Raw genomic sequence first — 8,410 nt, 5'->3', positions numbered from 1 at the left:
AATGGACCAATAGAAAAATGGGCAATAAGAAGCTCTTGACACACACACAAGTCCAAACAGCCACAACTATAAATAGCTTAGTCTCATTAGTCAGTAAGTGAATTACAGCGAGCAACTACTACAGACCCATCAGATAGCTAGAAGTTCCAATCCTGACAGTATCATCTATTGGTGAGAACTGTTGGTGAATGTATAAAGAAAGCTCTTAAGCATGGCTGAGAGGAGTGTACATGTGTAATAATTTTGGAAAACAGCTTGTCATATTTTGTATTGTTAAGTATAGGCATACCTCATAATCCAGAAATTCTACTCTGAAATATATACTCATGAGAAATGCATGGCCACATACACTTATATAGACATATACAAGAATGTTCGTAATAGCACAATTTATAATAGCCCCAACTTAGAAATAACCCAAAGGCTCAGCAAAAGGATGAATAACTTGTGGTATATTCAGTCAAGGGAAAGCTATGTACACCAACATAAGTGAATGAATTTCAGCTGCACACAACAACATGGAAGAATCTTATAACGATTGTGAAGCCAGGGCTGGGGATAGATCTCAGTTGGTAGAGTGCTTGCCTCACATGCACAAGGCCCTGGGTTCAATTCCCAGCACCACAAAAAAGAAAAATAAAATTGTGAAGCCAAAGAAGCCAGACATGAAAGAACACATACTTTATGAGCAGACAAAATTAAACATGTTCCTGTCCCCCCAATCTTCCACCACTCCTTTACTTATGAACACAGGAAGAGTGGTAATAAAATATCTCATAATAACAGTTGGGGAATTACCATTTTGTATCCATTTGCAGAAAACTACCCCATGCTGAAATATCTCCTAGTTGGAAAGATAAAGGGAGAAATTGATTTTGGAGGTGGATGAGCTCAAGGAAGTTATGGATATAGCTCTCTATTTCGAAGACAGAGGACAATATAGTCAGGCACACAGGACAATAGACACAAGCAAGTTCTGAGGTACAAGGGACATTAGCAAAACTCATGCCCAGATAGACAGGAGACACATACCAATAGGACCAGGCAGTTTCAGAAAGATTCCCAATAATAAATATAATTAGGTTTTATATGTATTTTTCCAGATTTTTTTCAGGGTTTCTCAACATTATTTATTTGTGTACATGTGGGATTATGGTATGCATGCCACTAAAATTTTTAACAGGTGTTAAACATCTGTCCATTTTAATACCTATAGATGTACTTCATACTTTGGGGGATGATAGGTATATTCATTATCTTAATCATGGTGCAAGTTTCACAGGTACATATGTATATCAAAACTCAGGTTGTATACTTTAAATATGTGTGAATTACCACATTTATAGCAGCACAATTCACAGGAATGAAACTATGGAACCAGCCTTAAAAAAATGTGGAATAGGGCTGGGGATGTGGCTCAAGTGGTAGCGCGCTCGCCTGGCATGCGTGTGGCCCGGGTTCGATCCTCAGCACCACATACCAACAAAGATGTTGTGTCCGCCGAGAACTAAAAAATAAATATTAAAACTTCTCTCTCTCACTCTCTCTCCTCTCTCACTCTCTCTTTAAAAAAAAATGTGGAATATATACATATACAATGGCATTTTAATCAGTCACAAAGATGAATAAAATTATGTTAGGAAAATGGATAGAAATTGAAAACATTATGTTAAGTGAAATAAGCCAAACTCTGAAGGTGAATGGTGATATGTTTTCTCTTGTATGTGAAAGTTAGGAAAAAGGAAAAAAAAGATGGTGGGGCTCTAATGAAAATTGGAGAGAAATCAGTGGAGAGGAAAGGGAACCAGGGATAGGAGGAAAGAAGGGAAAGGGAAAATACTGAGGAATGATATTAGCCAAATTATATCCTTGTATTATGTGCATGTATGAATATGTAACAACAAATCCCACTATTGTGTACAATTGTGATGCACCAGTAAAAATATGGAAAAATAGGGCTGGGGTTGTGGCTCAGAGGTAGAGCGCTTGCTTAGCATGCGTGGGCCACTGGGTTCAATCTTCAGCAACACAAAAATAAAATAAAGGTATTGTGTCCACCTACAACTAAAAAATAAAAATATGGAAAAATATTGGGGCTAGGTTGTGGCTCAGTGGTAGAGCACTCATCTGGCACATGCGAGGTGCTGAGTTCAATCCTCAGCACCACATAAAACTAAACTAATAAAATAAAGGCATTGTGTCCAACTACAACTAAAAATATTTTAAAACATGGAAAAATATGTGTGGTTTATTTACATCAATTATACGTCAATAAAGCTGGAAAATTAGTTAATCTCTCTTACTATTTTCCCCAATTAATACTTGTGTTGTAAGTACATCTAATTCATGGCTTCACACTACTATGAAGAATTCCAAAGTCTACGTCCATGATGTTTTACTAACTCATTCCCTAGGCTTCCTTAGCCTGCAGTTCCCCTAGCCACAAAAAAACACTATAATAAATGACCTCCTGCTTGTCTTCTTAAGCACGCAGGCAAACTTTCTCAGGTATATACCCCAGGAGTGCAACCACCCACTCTGAACCCTGTGCATACTTAGTTATTTTGTTTTTTTTTTGGGGGGGGGACTGAACTCAGGGGCACTCGACCACTGAGCCACATCCCCAGCCCTATTTTGTATTTTATTTAGAGACAGGGTCTCACTGAGTTGCTTAGCACCTCGCTTTTGCTGAGGCTGGCTTTGAACTCAGGATCCTCTTGCCTCAGCCTCCAGAGCTGCTGGGATTACAGGTGTACACCACTGCACCCTACTGCATACTGGATTTTACTAAGAGCTACCTGCTTATTTTACACAGGAGCAAAGCAAATTGATATTCTCACCAACTGGACCTGAGAGTTCTCAGTCTCTTCATTTGGTTTTCTGGAAACTCAAATTCATTCTGCAAAAAGACAAGACAGGATGGGCCTTGGTTGCTGGTGTTCTTCCCTCATTTCAACTTGGTATTGACTTCATGGTTGCTGACAGATGATTCTTCAGGCTGTGGCACAGGACTGTGGCCATTGCCTGGTGACGTAACTGATGGAATTTCTTGTCTATTTTTACTTGTTCTTTAACATCATGTTTTTGGGGAGGGGTACAGGTACCACCTTCAGTCTTCCTGAGCACGCTTCGGCAGCCTTCTAGGGTCCCACCTAATGAAGAAACTGGTCCTTGGTGCTTGGGCCAGTGTCTTAAGCAGCATGGAATGTGGTGACTCAGCTGGTCACTCAGGGACACCTCAGTGAACAAGGCCACGGGAAGGAAGTCATTACACAGACAGCTGGACTGTAAAAAACAAAAGTACTCTACACACCAAACCCTACAAAGCTGTGTTGCTGAGCGTCCCATGACTCAACGGGCCTGCTTCTGCCACATGGCTTGCGGCTCAGGATATGTGGCGCAGAGCCCTGGCTTGCTGCTGGCTGCTGCTCTGAGTGGCTTAGAAAGCTGACAGGGTGGGGACCCCAGGAAAAACTGTGGCTGTATTTTCTCCCCACTCGTCCTCTCTGACTGTTGCTTCTCTCATTGTCTCTCTCATCCTTACTCCTTCCTCTGTAACTCTCTTGCCTTCAAAAAAAAAAAAAAAAGGCTAGAATTTAGTATTTCATGCACACAATGCTGGTGACTTGGTAAGGACACAACAAGGCCACAACGCTGGCATCCTAGGAAGGCCCTTCTGAGTCAGACAAACATGGGACAACAAATCCTATTCCCCTAGAGCAGGGTCTAGAGTCTTGGAGAAAGAGGCCGGTGGCAGCAACAAGGGACAGAGATTTCAATGTGGAGGACAGGTCATCCAAGATGTGGCAATCCACTGCCTAATCTTTACTGGAGACTTATTATGTGCCAGACACAGGTCTTGGGATAGATCAGTGAGGACAGATCAAGCGTCTGGTCCTCATGGGCCTGCATTCTTGTGGAGAGAGACAGACACACCAAGATATCGTCAAGACAGCAAGTGAGGAGGCGCTGTGTACTGCTGGAAAGGACGAGGGCAGGGCAAGGTGGCTGGAAGCACCGGGTAGACTTCATGGGAAGGTTGGTGAGGAGCCAGCCACAAGGGTATCTGGGGAAAGAGCATCCTGGAGAGAGGAAGCACCAGTATAGAGGAGGCAGGTGAGCGTGGCTGCAGAGCAAAAGAGGGGAGCACAGTGGGAGAGAAGGACGAGAAGTGGGGGCTATGAGGGGGGGTGCTTGGGAGCCACTTGAGCAGAAAAGTTATAGGAATTGACTTTGGTTTTAATAGCATCCTGCTGTCAGATGGCTTTGACCTCTAATTATACAATGCAAGTAGAATGTAAAATAAAACTGCAAATCTTGCCAAAGAGGTAGAATTTTATGAAGCTAATGAAAGTGACACCGGAGAACAGCTAAAATTGCACAAAGCATTGACAGATGAGATCTGGCAACATTGGGTTGGAAAAGGACATTAATAGGGCAGGAATTTCAGAATGATTTAAGTAAGAGTTAAGAGAAGACTTTGGAAAAAAAATTAAAGGCGCCTAGAAGTATTTTTGGAAAGATAGTTGTGCCTTTTGGAAAATGCAATGCTGCATGAAGGATATGATACCATTCAATCATGCAATTTACACTCTGCTCCCAAAGCGTTTATTCTTGTCCATGGTTTTGCCCAATGGCCAAGGTAGTGCCCACATTCAAGGTGATCTATCTCTGTATTTACTTTCTCTTTCCAGCACCATGCCTTCACTCACCACTTCTACCTATCGATCCTGCTTATTCCTCTCCTATGCATACCCTGTTTATACAGGTCTGGTCTCACAGCCCAGCATAAATGGATCTTCCCTAAACAACATTTTTGAACACCTATTTAAGTGGAAAACATCATGCTAGACCCTCTTTGAGTTGTGAAGCATAATGAGACATGTGGGGGTGATGGAAAGAAGGTAAACAATAATAGGAAGTCCCCTTGCTGAGGGTCAATCCATGGGGCACATGGTTAAGTCCCAAAGGAATTTTTAGGACCCAGGAAGCTCTACTTTATATACTAGTTAATGATCTTTCATTATTCCTTTCTAGACTACAAATCACAAACAAGTTCCAAAAAGACTCAGCAATCTGATATCTTTCTGGGAAGGGTGGGAACAGTCTTTTAGAGCCTGGAACTGCCCAGCCCCAGCCCACACTGCCAGGCAATCTGACCAGGATGAGTTAGTCTTCTCCCAGCACCAAAGGCTTCTTGAGCACGTATGGGGGATGGCAACAGAAGTCTCCTGCCCTCTAGCCAGGAGATACATGATCACATCTGACCAGAATAAGTTCTCTCCCAGCACAAAAGGCTTCTTTGGCAGGTATGGGGGATGGCAACAGAGGACTCCTGCCCTCCAGCTAGGAGATCCCTGATCACATCAGGGGCCGGTCCCTAAAAGCACATCTCCTGGCTAGAGGGCAGGAGACTAAGAAGAGAGCCAGGAGGTCCTGGCTGGAGGGCAGGTCACTGTGGGAGAAGAAGACCTCGGTGACCTCACTAGTATAGCAAAAGCAAACAGGCCAGAAGCCCAGGGCCAGACTCTTTTGAACAGGGGACCCAGGTGCAGACATGGTATCAGTAAAATCATAAACCACCTACCTGGTTGTCTGTACCACACTCTACTCCTCTGTTCCAGTGGGAGACTTTATCTCTTCCTTTATCTCTGAGAGCAGCAGTTCTCAGACTACAGTGAGCATCAGAAACACCTGAGGGTGCATGGGGAAGGAATAGAGACTGCTGGCCACACCCCCAAGTTTCTGATTCCGAGAAAGTGGGGCCTGAGAATTTATATTCCTAACCAGGCCCCAGGTGCTCCTACTGCTGTTGGTCCAGGGACCACAGTTAAAGAATTATCAAGGTTAGGACTGTAGCTCAGTGGTAGAGCACCTGCCTATCATTCATCATTCGTGAGGCCTGTGTTTGATCCCCAGCACTGCAAAAAAATAAAATAAAATAAAATAAATCACTTCTTTTTTTTTAAGAGAGAATGAGAGAGAGAGAGAGAGAGAGAGAGAATTTTTTTAATATTTATTTTTTAGTTATTGGCGGACACAATATCGTTGTTTGTATGTGGTGCTGAGGATTGAACCCGGGCCTCACGCATGCCAGGCGAGCACGATACCTCTTGAGCCACATCCCCAGCCCCATAAATCACTTATTTTAGAGGATCTGTTTTTACAATTGTAAAATGGGATAATTGCCATCCCCCCTCTGTGGTGAGAATCCAATGAGACAAGGCAGCTAAAGAATTCAGCATGTGCCTGCACCCAGTAGGTGCTCAGTTAGCATTAGTCATTTCTCCTGGGAGTGGACAGGAGACATGCCAAGTAGGGAAAACATGGACCAGGAGAAGAAGGGGGAAAGGGTCCAAGCAGGTCAGCTGAGCTGGCAAAAAGAGGTAAGGCCCAGCACAGCAGTCACAGAGTCCCAGCTGCACTGTGGAAGCAGCTGGGAGCCACGTATAGTTCTGGAGCTGGCCAATGACAGATAGAAACAGAATGTGGTGACACTGGACAAGAAGCTATTGCCAGCAGCAAGTTCCATGTGCTGGAGAGTTGGCTATTTGACTAGACATAGGGTTGCCCATTTTAACAAGTAAAAAATAAAGGATACCCAGTTAAATCTGAATTTCAGATGAATAATGAATCACAATTTGTTAACATCAAGATGTCCCAGATATTGCATGGGACATACTTACACTGAAAGACATTTGTCATGTATCTGAAATTCAAATTTAACTGGTGTTCTTTATTTTCATTTGCTAAATCTGGCAATCCTAGCCCAATACTAGTTGAATATCCCCCAACCCCCTAGCCTGCATGCTAAGGAGACAGAGCCAACCCACATTCCCATTATCTATTCCCACCTTTAATGAGGCCACCAGGAGGGGCTGAGGAGCACTCCTGGCAGCCAGTCTTAATGCTCATGACACATGATCACAGCTGTAGGCCTGGGTGAGAGGGTCCACTCACCTCATGCCAGGGTCATCCAGAAAAAAAAGTAGCAGGGCACAGTAAATAATCGCTGGATCTGTGAATGAACCACGTGGACAGGCCACCAAATTCCATAAACAAGGACCTGCCACCTCTGCTCTAGGATCAATAAGAAACCAGCAACCATTGGTGATACAGGCCAACCTAGTGCATGAACCCAGGGAAAGGGGAAAATGTTCTCCACCCTTAACCTCAGAAATGAACAAACGCAGCACCCATGATACACGTGCAGAGATGGTGATATAAACTGCAAACTAGAGCAAGACAGTCACTCACTCCTTCAGCTCAGCTGAGCGTTAGGACAAGTCGTACTACCAGAGGCTGCCTCTCTGCACCCTTCACCCTCCCTCCATAATTACCAAATCCCAGATGATTCACAGTTCCGAAAACAAGCCTGTCGGAAATCCAATTTCTGCAACAACCTTTATATCAATTTTTTTCCCTTAACAAAGAACAATGGAAACAATTTGTGCTCCATCTCTAAAAATGAGAGAAAACAGGTGTGGTGGGGCAGCCTGTACTCCCAGCTACTGGGAAGGCTGAGACAGAAGGATTGTAAGCTCAAGGTCAACCTGGGCAATTTAGCAAGACCCTGTCTCAAAATAAAATTTTAAAAGGGCTGGGGGTATAGTTCAGTGGCAGAGCATCCCTGAGTTCAATACCCAGTACTGAAAAAGAAAAGGGGAAATAACCCTAAAGTGGTGGTGTGGCCTGTAGTCCCAGCTACTTGGGAGGCTGATGTAGGAAGATCACTTGAACCCAGGAGTTCCAGGCCAGACTGGGAACATAGTGAAACCCTGTCTTTAAAAGATTTTATTTTAAACATGATAAACATTACTGAATGACTCCTGTGTCCTGTACTATGTTCAGCATTTTATTTAGTTCAGTTGTCAGATTTGGCTACACATACAACCACCTTGGGAGTTTTTAAAATCCCAGTAGCCAGGGCATCCTTCTTTGTCAAGGGCACAGTGATTCCAACTGCAGTCAAGATTGAAAACCATTGATTTAGTTCACCTTGTAAATCCTCACAGTAAAATTTTGCATAGTAACTTTTATACCATTTTGCAGATGAAACAGAGCTTCAAAAAAGGTAGATTAACAAACAAACAAAGGTAGCTTAGCATCTGTAGCCCCAACCAATAAACTCTCCCACTTTCCTTCTCAGATTTCTTTGAGAAATTCCTGATGCATCAAGGTTTTTCTGTCATATATAATGATTCTATAAATAATGCTGCCAGGGACATGTTTATGTCATGACACTGACCCCCTGGCTACCTTAAGGTTGCTCTATCCCAACAAGGCTCTTCTGTGATAGCACCAAGACACTACCTGGGTTCAGGACTAATAATAAAATGAAAACAACTTTCAAATAAGAAGTACTGTCACCTTATGTCACAGAATAGTGGCAGCAGCCCTCCACTTCTCA

This window comes from Spermophilus citellus, assembly GCF_964194105.1.
Source record: "Spermophilus citellus genome assembly, chromosome: 4".
In the NCBI taxonomy this organism is placed as follows: domain Eukaryota; kingdom Metazoa; phylum Chordata; class Mammalia; order Rodentia; family Sciuridae; genus Spermophilus; species Spermophilus citellus.
The sequence above is the reverse complement of the archived record's forward strand: the minus strand, read 5'-3'. Positions refer to the sequence as shown.